At 47.4% G+C, this 12,669-nt stretch overlaps 1 protein-coding gene across 3 annotated transcripts in view; it reads left to right on the top strand.

The window, feature by feature from the left end:
• Positions 1-853: 853 nt before the first annotated feature.
• Positions 854-12,669, top strand: part of NAV1 (neuron navigator 1) — a 263,151-nt gene continuing 251,335 nt past the window's right edge. For 2 of the 3 annotated variants that reach the window (XM_064360228.1, XM_064360230.1), the window contains exon 1: positions 854-875. The gene's annotated coding sequence lies outside the window, so the exon portion shown is untranslated. The remainder of the gene's footprint in view (positions 876-12,669) is intronic. The other variant, XM_064360229.1, reaches the window with a different exon arrangement.

A 12,669-nucleotide genomic window follows, 5' to 3' on the forward strand; every position in this document is an offset into this window, starting at 1 on the left:
AAGTCATTTTAGTTACTGAGCGCCTACTATTTGCGGGGCACTTGCGGGGCCTCTCCTCTCCTCTGCACCTAAGAGTTCCAGCTCAGACAGCATGACAGTTCAGTGGGGTAGAGAAAGAAAGGAAGTGGGTGCCCGGGGTCAGGAGTCGGGTGGAGAGGCTGGTCCATCCATCTGCCCGCTTCTAACCGCGGCTGAATCAGCGGTACCCGGACGCCATGTGGGGGAGGGAGGAAGCCCGGCCTGGAAGTGGCGGTGGCGGGTTCCCGGGCAAAGGAAAGGCTCGATTGTGCAAAGGCTTCCTGCCCTGCCAGCTCGCGGCTCTGCCACCGAGCTGCCGCCTTTCTGAGGCCAGCCTGGGAGGCGGGGCGGGAAGGCGAAGGCAGCAAAGGGTTACGGGAATAGCTTTCCAATGACAAAGTCTGGAAGGGACCCATGCCTCCGCCCCTCTGCGGGTTAAACTGGCACAGTGCAGGGGGAGGAAAGCGAGGGCGACCGGAGCGGAGCCTCTCCTCCCGCCAGACCCCGGCCGCCGGGCACTCCCCTCCCGGGCCCGCCGTGGAGGCAGCCGGCGTGTGCCTGGGGCAGCGGGTCACGAGGCTCCGCCCCGGCCGCCGGGCCCGGGGGGGAGGCACTTTGTTCAGGTTGCCGCCTCCCTCCTCATTGTGGGGCTGGGGCCGGCGGCGGCCCTAGTGCGAGGCCCGAGGCCGGAGCGCGCGGCGGACGCTGAACCTGGTGCGAGGGGCCGAGGCGGCCCGGGGAGCCCCGGGAAACTTTGTGCTCGCGAGGACCGGACCCCGCACCCGCGCTGCCCTACGGGATGCGCGACTCTGCGCGGCGGCGGCGCGGACCCGGAGCCCGAGCGGGCAGGCGCTCCGGTGAGTGGCCGGCGCGGGGCGGTCGCGTGGTCGCGGCGCTGGGGGTCTGCAGCTTCCCATTTTCCCGGACTCGGCTGGCAGGTCCTGCGTGGCCAGGACCAAGCCCCGGGATAGGGGAGGTTGGTGTCCGAGGGAGGCTGCTGGCTGGGCTCGGGAGAGGCGCTGGAATAAATAACTACTTAGATGATCGCGACTTCCCAGGGAGGTGTGTGCCCCTTCGACCACTGCGGGACCGATTGCGCGTTTGATTCTGGAGTTGACTCGGGGGGGAGGGGCTGCCCAACTTCAGTCCCTCTGAGCCTCAGTTTCCTTGTTGTGCAATGCCTGCAATTTAAAGTGCGTTGAGATCTTATCAGCAGACGCCAGGTGCTGCGTTCTTATGCTTGCACCACACGACCTGCACGCACCCTACCCGCACTTCTGCCTTTCGCTGAAGCAAGAGTTAACTCCTCCCATCCCAGCAGGAGCCAGCGGAACAGCTGGGGAGGGTGACCTTGCGGGCCTTCCAGAAAACGTTCCCCGCACCCCCGGGATGCGGCGAGAAGCGCCCTGCCGCCAATCTCCCGGAGGCCATCCTCTCTGGCGCCCTCCCAGTGGGTCTGGGAGCGGAGAAAGTGGTCTCGGAGGAGAACGCAGAGGTTGGGTGAACACGGGGAGCTCACCTGAGCGCTCCCGGGTCTCGGGCTCTTGTCCTTGCTAATCCTCAGAGCCGATAAAAACTGGTCATAGGATAAAAAAGCAGCCAAGTCTGCAGCGGGCAGAGAGGGGAGGCAGGAACTGGAGAGGACGCGAGTGGCGGGTGGCGGGGGCGGTGTGCAGGGGTGACGTCCACCCGGCAGAGAGGGTTCCTTGTCCCCCGGAGCCGAACACAGGAAAATCAGCTGGTGAGTCAATGGGACTTTGTTAGGATAGTCACAGGGCGCAGCTGGCGCCGGCTTAAGGGAAGAGCTGCATCCCCCGTTGATAACATGCTGTTTATCTGGCTTCCTGTTTCAATGATTGGGATACCATTGGCTCGTTCAAATTCAGTGCTGAGAAGCCTGTGGCCACGTTCGTTCACTGTGCAAAAGCAGAGGGCTTTCTTGGGTTTTCATTTGTGGGCTAGCTCTTGTTCCCCCTACGTGAGGTCCCCGACAACTCACTCACAATGGGGCTGGATACTTCACACAATGGCCACCCCAGGTGGAGGATCTGTCACTGCAGAGACCTTGGCTCCCCTCAGGCCAGAGATACACATGACCCCAGCTTGCTGATGAAATTTGCTTTTATCCTGCTTTGACTTTTGGTTGGTGTGTCTTTGGGATTGACCTAAGAAGGGAGACAGAGGGAAGAGCTCTATGGATTTCGTCTTCTAAGATGAGCTTCCTAGTGGCACATGCTTTCACCATCGGTTTCTATGGGAAGTTTTCAATCAGTTTGTAGTTTTCCATCTGGCTGTGTTGCCAGCCACCTGAATGATCAGAGAGCAAATAACTGCTCATGTCTCTGTCCTGGTTTTCACTTCTGTAAAATGGAGCCAGGGAACATTGCTACTGTTGGAAGAATGGAGAAGGTTTTTCAGATTTGGGCTCCAGCCCCTAGTGTCTATTTCCTGAACTTTCCAGGTGAAAGAGACTACCACGTGAAAGAGAACACCATTTCCAGGTGAAAGAGAACAGCTGCGAATCTGAATTTCTCTAGCAGTTTATCTAAATTTCCTTGGGGCAGGTCTCACGTTCTGCTTTGCATTTTTTATTTTTGTTGATTATCAGTGTGCCATGCTTTGTATTTTAGATCTTCGGGTGTTTGTGCACATGCCTATCTCCCTGTGAATACCTTCCAGCCAAACACCCTATCTGACCACCCAGAACACTCAACACACAGTAGGCACTTTATAGATGTTTGTCAAATTAGTAGAATTGGGAAGAAAAACTAAGTAGCACTCAGAGGCCTCCCATCTCACTTAAGTGCCCATTTATTCATTCTTTGGAAGTTGATTTGCTCCCCCAGATCCCCTCCACCTCTTTTTCCCTCAAAAGGCAGTCCATAAAAATGTTGATTTGCCCACAGGTGAGTAGGCAAGCTTTGAGTATTTGGGCCTTTTCCAGGATCTGGCTTCTTTGGTAAGCCTTGGTCTGGGGAAATTGAAAACAAAAATGCTGTTTTGGCTAGGTGCGGTGACTCACGCCAGTAATCCTAGCACATTGGGAGGCCGAGGTGGGGGAATCACCTGACGTCAGGAGTTTTAGACCAGCCTGGCCAACATGATGAAACCCCGTCTCCACTAGAAATATGAAAATTAGTCAAGTGTAGTGGCGCATGCCTGTAATCCCAGCTACTCAGGAGGCTGAGACAGAATTGCTTAAACCAGGGAGGCGGAGGTTGCAGTGAGCCAAGATCACACCATTGCACTCCAGCCTGAGTAACGAGAGTGAAACTCCGTCTCAAAAAAATAAAGAGTGCTATTGTTTCTTGCCTTGCCTAATCTGGCCCCCTCCTGAGTCCCTGTGAACCTCTGGTATCAACTCAGTTTGGGCCCAGTAGAAAGAAGTGGTCTAGAATAGAAAAGTCTCCTATCCAACGTTTACAATTTGTCTCTCTTTTCATCTTCCCATTTCCAATCAGTGCCACTTCCCTCTTCTTTTAAAGTTCTTTTGAATTCGTGAAGGGTTTGGTCTTTAAGAAAAACCAGAATGTCAAAATTAAAAGGATCTCCACGCCTCCCAACCCCTGATCTTCTCCCCTTTACGGACAAAAATCAAGGCGCACTGAAGGGAACGGATAGGCTCAGATCTACACCGCTGGGGTGCTACAGAAGCCCACCTAGAACACAGAGCTTCTGGCTGCCAGTTTCAGGCTCATTCCCTTTCAGCAAATCGCTGGGAACTTTTCTCTTCCTAGTGTTGCCATCTCAGCAGATGTTACTTAGCTGTTAGCAAGAAAGAGGAACAGAAACACAGCAAGGGTCAAGAGAGCTATCTCTGTGATGGAGCCACCTATCAGCTTTTAGAGTCTTTGGAACATGGAGAGCTAAGAAATGCGGCAATACTTGGCAAAACACTTCGTCTTTCTGGGCCCTAGTCGCCCTAAAAAGATTATAATTAAAAACACTTTTAGTTCCTTCTTTAACTTAAAAATACCCCACAAAAACTAGTCTAGTGAAAAACACCCTCCACAGTAAACAGTTTCCTGGGCCTAATAAGTCCCTTTAACCTCCCGGAAAGGCTGACTGAGACCTGATTTCCTCCCAGAGGCCTGAGATTTTGCTTCCCAACTTCCTGTGACTCTTGAGACGTGAAGGGAGGCAGGATGGCTGAGACCCAGGCCACTCTGACCTGCCTGTGGATGTGGTTCAGCTTCTTACACACGTCCTGTGCCGTCCACGTTACCATCCCCAGCAAATCTATTTGCTCTACTTAATATGAGATGCAGTAACACGCATAAAAAATTAAAGGCACTGATGCATGTGCCTCTGCCAAGGACCGTTACTAACGAGATGATTCCACTTCAAAAGACTGCAAGACTGTTCTGATATCCAATCCTCAGATGCTCTGAAAGCTTTCATAAATGGAATTGCTTCTTAATTTCCTTTTTGGCTTGTCCATTACTGATGTGTAGAAACACAGCTGATTTTTGTGTGTTGATCTTGTCCCTTGCAATTTTGCTGAATTTATTAGCTCTGGTAGCTTTTTTGTTTATGGATTCTTTGGGATTTTCTATATATAGGATCATGTCAACTGTGAACAGAAACAGTTTTACTTCTTCCTTTCCAATTTGAATGCCTTTTATTTCTTTTTCTTGCCTAATTGCTCTGGCTAGAACTTTCAGTATAATGTTGAGCAGCAGTGGTGAAAGCAGGCATCCTTCCCTTGTTCTTGATCTTAGGGAGATTTCTTGATTTTAGCCTTTCATGAGTGAGTGCGATGTTAGCTGTGGGCTTTTCATAAAAGAGCTTTATTGTGTTGAGTAAATCATCTTCTATTCCTAGTTTTCTAAGCATTTTTTTATCACAAAAGGGTGTTGAATTTTATGTCAAATGCTTTTTTTCTGTATCACTCGAGATAATCATGTGGCTTGTGTTTTTTTCCTTCGTTGTGTTAGTGTGGTACATTACACTGATTGCTTTTCTTACGTCGAACCACCCTTTTATTCCTGGGATAAATCCCTCTGAAGGCTTTTTGTTTTCTTAATCCGCAGTTTCATGTTTTTTTTCCTTTAAAAAGACAATAAAATTTGACTAAATGCTAACGTTCTACATTTGGGTGGTTGGTGTATTTAATTATCCTTTTTCTTTTCTTTTCTTTCTTTTTGAGACAGAGCCTCTCTCTGTTGTCCAGGCTGGAGTGCAATGATGCGATCTCGGCTCACTGCAACTTCCACCTCCTGGGTTCAAGCAATTCTCCCTGCCTCACCCTCCTGAGTAGCTGGAATTACAGGCGCCCACCACCACGCCCAGCTTATTTTGGTATTTTTAGTAGAGACAGGGTTTCGTCATATTAGCCAGGCTGGTCTCAAACTCTTGACCTCAGGTAATCTGCCTGTTTCAGCCTCCCAAAGTGCTGGGATTACAGGCATGAGCCACCTCACCCTGCCTTAATTATACTTTTCATTATAATTAGTGTACTCTAAATATTTTTAAATTGCATTGAGTATATATGTATAACCTACAATTTACCATTTTAGCCACTTGTGAGTGTACAGTTCAGTGGCATTAAATACATTTGCATTGTTGTATAACCATCACCAGCCTCCACCTCTGGAATGTTTTTACCCTCCCGGACTTAAACTCTGTACTCGTTAAAGAGTAACTCTCCCTTCTCCTTCCCCCCAGGCCCTGGGAACCACCATTTTACTTCCCATCTCTATGAATTTGTGAATATTTTTTAATAACTAGAAGTTAGATATTAAAGGGTTAAAGGGCTTTATCTTCTTGCCTTTCAATTTCCCACCAACTCCCTCCAGCCAGAGGGGCCATCACTGGCCCCGATGCAGAGATGAACTGATTCCTGGTCATCCTGAGACTCAGAGGGCACCACGCCCAGTCTCAGCTCGGGCTTCATTTCCTCTAGCTCAGGGGTTCTACATCTTGGTTGCACATTAGCACCACCTGGGGAGCTTTTAAAAATGACCGATTCCTGGACCCATCCCCAGAGATTCAGCTTCACTTGGTTTGGAGTGTGGCTTCAGTGTCTGTCATTTTTAAAAGCTCCCTAGGTGATTCTGATGCACTGTGAGGGTTAGAACTACTCAATGGTTGAGCTGATTTACTCCCTGGAAACCTTAACTGGTCACAGCTTTCAATGACGCAATTCCCTCCCCATCTGGTCAGTAATACTGACCCACTTTACATCCCTTCCCTGATTTTTTTTTTTTTTTTTTTGAGACAGAGTCTTGCTCTGTCGCCAGGTGCCAGGCTGGAGTGCAGTGGCTTGATCTCGGCTCACTGCAACCTCCGCCTCCCAGGTTCAAGCAATTCTCCTGCCTCAGCCTCTCAAATAGCTGGGACTACAGGCGTGCACCACCATGCCCAGCTAACTTTTTTGTATTTTTAGTAGAGATGGAATTTCACCATGTTGGCCAGGATGGTCTCGATCTCTTGACCTCAAGATCCACCTGCCTCGGCCTTCCAAAGTGCTGGGATTACAGGCTTGAGCCACCGCGCCCGGCCCATCCCTTCTCTGATTTTAAAATCCATTTGTAAATAGTTTAATTCTACAGAAGTTGGCATTTACTCTTTCAAACTTGGAAAGAACCTTATGTGTCATGTAGCTTTTTCTATTCCAGATACATTAAGTCCCCCAAAAATATCCCCCACAAGAGGTCATCAGCTTGGACACCTCTGTTGCTGGGGTACTCCCATCAATACTATGTTGAAATCATCTTATTCCCAATTTGGACAGTTCTGTCTTTCAGAGTTCCTCCTTATAGTAATCTGTCATGGGTATGACTTCCACCCATTGGTGAAAGATACCAGAAGCTTAGTGGGCTTCACCAAAATGCATCCCTGAATAAGGTGGAGGATATTCAAAATTAGTCATGCAGAATAAGTGTGATTGCCTGCAAAGTGTCAGTCTTTCAATATTTTTGGGAACAACTACCATGCATCTGTCCCCATCTTTTCTTCTCTGGTCTCAGCAGCCCCATTTCCTTCAGAGCTTCATTGATTGTGTCCCATGTATCTTCAAGGAAGACAGATATATGATGATGTAATAGCAAGATTGTGGACCATGACATAACCGAGACTTGAAGTCAAGGTTCAAACATTGACTTGGCACCTGAAGTCCTTAGCAAGAAGAGCATTTATGAAATATTGGCAACTGAAATCATGTCATCATTGCTGCACTCTGTGTGATTTTAGGCAGGCCATGGAACCTCTTAGAGACTCTGTTTCTTCCTCAGGAAAAGTGGAATGAAAATGCCTTACTCCTGGGACAATGTTTCCCAACTTCCCTCTTAACCTCTTCCCTCTCCTCCTCGCCACTCCACACCCCAACACCTGCAACAGTGATGCCTGTGATCTGGCAATTTCAAGAGAGTGATTGCATGAATCAAGTGAGGCTATGTCAGACCTGACTCAGTCTCTGGGAGGCTCAATGTGTGTGCTCAATAAATGCTAGATTTCATCTTTTTTTTTTTTTTTTTTAGAAGAGTCTCTCTCTGTCACCCAGGCATGTAGCTTTTTTTTTATTCCAGATACATGTTAGCCAGGCTGGTCTCGAACTCCTGGCCTCAAGTGATCCGCCTGCCTCTGCCTCCCAAAGTGTTGGAAGTTACAGGCATGAGCCACTACGCCCAGCCTCATCCTATTTCTTACTCACCTTCTTCATTATTTTCTTCACCCTTAAAATGCTAGTTTCTCCTGTTGGAATGTGTCATGTCCAGAATGAAGTGCAGCACTTTACTTGTGAGCTTACTTGCACTCATCGGCCATAGGCAGATCACCTATTTATTATCAGATAGACAAAGCAGATCTGCTTTTCAATTTGTAGGTTGCCCCTGAAAACCTGAGAACTGGGCTGACTCAGAGGGATAAATGAAGGCATAAAGGAACGAGAGTCTGACTGTATCTTTGCTCCTCACTGTTTGTTGTTTAGTTATTTCATCATGTTTCGGTGTTACCGAATTTTTTCGTAGACTTCGAGCCTAGCATAGAATAGGTCCATAATAAATTATTGCAAGAGTCAGTTACCAGTGCCTTTTTCCCAGCTCATTGGTGCAGATAATTGAGTTGACTGGGAAGGAGTATCTGGGTTCTGGGTAGTGCCAAGATACCAACTGCTCTCTTCCTGCTTTCCCTTTAACAAAGGAGAGACAGCTGATGAGACACACAGTTAGGGGGCCCCAGCCAGGACCCACACGAAGCAGCTGCCTGCCTTGTCTCTCATCTGGGACCATTCTGTAAGGCCCTCTGGCTCTCCCACCCCTAAGCTTCAGGAGGAGGGCTGGACTGCATGGTACAACCTGCACTATTGCGTGCTGCCCGTGGACCCCGGCTTTTTGTGCTCTTCATCGCCCTCGGGGCATAGTCCACTTTACCAAGGAGATTTAAGAAGGTGACAGCAACACTTACCCCTACCTCACTGGGTAAGCTGCACCCTCAGGGCCCATGCCTAGTTCCCAAGGGGAGGGGAAAGGTGCTTTCCTACGGTGCAAACTCCACCCCACCCCCCCACACACAAAGTTTATTCTGAAAACTGTCAGATAAGTAGAGAATGTGAAAGACAGACTAGTATGATGAACGTCTACATTCACTGATTGTTGACATTTTGCTAGACTACTCTCTGTATCAATCAATCTACATCATTCTTTTCTGAGCCATTTAAAAGTAATTTGTTGCCAGGCGTGGTGGCTCACACCTGTAATCTGAGCCCTTTGGGAGGCCAAGGCAGGTGGATCTCTTGAGGTCAGGAGTTTGAGACCTGCCTGGTCCAACATGATGAAATTCCATCTCTACTAAAAATAGAAAAATTAGCTGGGCATGATGGCGGGTGACTATAATCCCAGCTACTCGGGAGGCTGAGGCAGGAGAATCACTTGAACCCGGGAGACAGAGGTTGCAGTGAGCTGAGATCGCACCACTGCACTCCAGCCTGGGAGATAGAGCGACACTCCGTCTCAAAAAAAAAAAAAAAGTAATTTGTTGACATCATGATACTTAACCCTTCAACACTTAAGCATGTTATTTCCGAAGAACGAGAACATTCTCCTGCAAAACTACAGTACTACAATCATACGCATTAACACTGGATTTAACAGAGTTGCCTAATATATGGCCACAATCAGATTTTCCAGTGGTTTCCCACATGCCTTTTTGAGAGTGCTATATACTTCTTATCAATTCATACCCTGCTGAGTTGGGGTATAAACTGAAATACTCTTTCCTAGCAAAAGGGAAATATGGTCATGATCCCTAAAATTGGGATAGTGATCCACAGGAGGAGAAGCACTTTGATTTATATCATTTCATGTAATCTTTACAACAGTTTAGCGAGTTAGGTACTAGTGTTCTCTTCATTTGACTGGTTAGGAAATTGTAGTTCAGAGAATTATCTAAGTTGCCCAAATAGTACGAGCCATTATTACCACTCCATGCTGCATGTCATGTAATAATGATGGAAAAATAAGAGGTTACATTTGTAAAAACCTTCGTCATTCGCATTCTGCACATCCTGTATCCTCTTCGCTAGGTCTTATGAGGCGTTAGAACATGCTATGCTGTCCCCATTTGACAGAGGAGGAAAGTGAGGCTCTACGACTGGGATTTAACGATATTTATGTAGTCATGATCACGTAACTGACATTTACCGGTAATCTTTAAGCAAAGCTCAATATACTTAGTCGTAGTTACTGGGTAGGCTGTAAATAGCAATCAGTAAAGGTGTAACTGCCAAGGCAGGAGGATTGCTTGAGGCCAGAATTCAACACCAGCCTGGGAAACCTAGCAAGACTCATCACCCAATCTATACAAAACATTAAAAAATTAGCGGGGCATGATGGCGCACACCTATAGTATGGTCCTCCTGCCACAGCTACTTGGGAAGCTGAGGCAGAGGGATCAATCACTTATCCCGGCCAGGAGCTTGAGGTTGCAGTGAGCTATGATTCTGCCACTGCACTCCAGCCTGAATGACAGAGCAAGACCCCATCTCTTAAATAAACAAAGGAATAAAGGTGTTACTGACTGAAGAAGAGAGGTGGAAGAGGAAGGTCTCTAATACTCTCCTCTGACACCGAGGGGATTCAAGAGTCTGTCAAAGTGTTAAAAAACGAGAAACCAAATTTGAAGATCAAAGGTACAAGATAACCCCTAAAAGTAACTAAAGTCAAATATTAGGAGGAAGAGAAGGAGAAAGAGAGTTGGGTTTAGTGTAAGCGCTCTAAACTCATCTAACTTGTTTAGTAATGATAGATGTTGTCTAAAGGTGGCACAACGGGGAGTAGTTAGGAGTATGTTATCTAGAGTTTACGTGGGTAACCACCAGAGGAGCTAATAACAGAAAACTATTTCGACAATAGAACGGAGTTGGGAAAAGGTGGGACAGGAAACTGTTGCTTGTTATTATAAGGTCTTCTGTACAATTTGATGGTGACCACCCATAATAGCAGTGAGAAGGCAGGCTTTAGATTCAGATATTCATATTCTAGTTTTCTTTCTTTCTTTCTCTCTTTCTTTCTCTCTTTCTCTCTCTCTCTCTCTCTCTCTCTCTTTCTTTCTTCTTTTGTTGAGACAAGGTCTCACTGTCATCCAGCCTGGAGTGCAGTGGAACAATCACAGTGCATCGCAGCCTCAACCTCCCCAGGCTCAGATGACCCCCCCACTGTAGCCTCCCAAGTAGCTGAGATTACAGGCATGCACCACCACACCTGGATAATTTTTGCATTCTTTGTAGAGACTGAGTTTTACCATGTTGCCCAGCCTGGTTTCAAACTCTTGGGCTCAAGTGATCCACCTGCTTCAACTTCCCAAAGTGCTGGGATTATAGGCATGCGCCAACGTGCCTGGCCTTCTGGTTTCTAAATACACAGAGGTGAGCAGGACAAAAGGGCTGGGCTTGGGGAAAGCTTTTCTGCAATGCTAAGCAGAGAGAGGACTGTCTTAAGACCTGGATGTCCACTGGGCCTGCTCACCCGGAAAGAGCCCCAGGGCACAGCATGCCCAGGAGGATGCACCCACACCCTACATCCCGTGTGAATTGCTAATTTTTTGTCATAATTTAAAAAATAAAATTAAAATTTTATTTCTTTATTTATTAAGAGACAGGATCTCAGTCTGTCACCCAGGCTGGAGTGCAGTGGCGCCAACATGGCTTACTGCAGCCTTGACTTCTGGGACTCAAGTGGTCCTTCTGCCTCAGCCTCCTAAGTGGCTGAGACTACAGGCACCTGCCACCACTTTTGTATATTTTGTAGAGACGGGTTCTCACTATGTTTCCCAGGTTGGTCCCAAATTCCTGGCCTCAGGATTGCCTCCTACCTTGGCCTCCCAAAGCATTCAGATTACAAGTGTGAGCCACCATGCTTGGCCTATAATTTCACTTTTAAAAGTATTTGGATATCAGCAATTCATTTATTAGTAATTTTAAATTGGCTATTTCTTGGTAATCCTGAACATATGCAGAAATTACTGGATCAGAAGAAAAATTTTACCTATAAGTTATTTTCTTTTTTCTTTCTTTTATTTTTATTTTTGAGATGAGTTTTGCTCTTGTTACCCAGGCTGGCTGGAGTGCAATGGCGTGATCTCAGCTCACTGCAGCCTCCGCCTCCTGGGTTCAAGCAATTCTCTTGCCTCAGCCTCCCAAGTAGCTGGGATTACAGGTGCACACCACCACACCTGGCTAATTTTTTGTATTTTTAGTAGAGACAGGTTTCACCATGTTAGCCAGGCTGGTCTCGAACTCCTCACCTCAGGTGATCCACCGCCCTAGGCTTCCCAAAGTGTTGAGATTACAGGTGTGAGCCACCGCACCCAGCCTAGGTTATTTTCAAACAGAATACATTTTTGTAAAAGCTAAATTTAAGTATTGAAGCAGTTGACACAATGTTACATTTTATAGATGTTTGATTAAATCTTGATTAACTACAATTTTGCAGTTTTATGTTTGTATTTTGGAACCCAGGGCCTCTGAAGAACTCCTCGGCTCTGCCCCTTCTGTCCTGGGAACAGGTAGGGTGGGTGGTCTATGCAGGTATGGCCCTGAAGGTGTCTCTCAGCGGTATTTGAGACCCACGCCACTCTGGAGCAGTCCCAACCTGACCCTGAGGATGGAGGTTGGTTGACTGAAGTCCCATGACCAAAATCCCATCTTGCTATGAGAGTCCTTCCTCGGGCCTTCACTGCAAAAGTTCCTCTGGTCTAATGTACGGTCCATGCTGAATGATTTCATATCCATCATCTCATTTACTCTTCATGGCAACCCTATGAGGTAGGCAGGACAAAAATTTCCCTTTCTAAAGATGTCAAAATCAGACTCAGAGAGGCTAAGTAACCTTCCCAACACCACATAACTTTAGGGAATAAGTTGGGGAATCCAAGTCTTCTGACTCCTGGTCTTTGTCCTTTCCAATACACTCCAGGGTCATGTATAGCAGAAGGGGCCAGGGGACTGGTGTCTTTCTTTTTTTTCTTAAGAAAGGGTCTTACTCTTTTGCCTAGGCTAGAGGGCAGTGACGCAATCATAGCTCACTGCAGCCTCAACCTCTTGGGCTCAAGTGATCCTCCCACCTCAACCTTCCGAATACCTGGGAGTACACCACCACACTTGACTAACTTTCACATTTTTTGTAGAGATGAGGTCTCACTATGTTGCCCAAG

The sequence above is a fragment of the Aotus nancymaae genome, unplaced genomic scaffold (genome assembly GCF_030222135.1).
Source record: "Aotus nancymaae isolate 86718 unplaced genomic scaffold, 86718_ANA_hifiasm-v0.15.2.pri h1tg000039l, whole genome shotgun sequence".
Taxonomy (NCBI): domain Eukaryota; kingdom Metazoa; phylum Chordata; class Mammalia; order Primates; family Aotidae; genus Aotus; species Aotus nancymaae.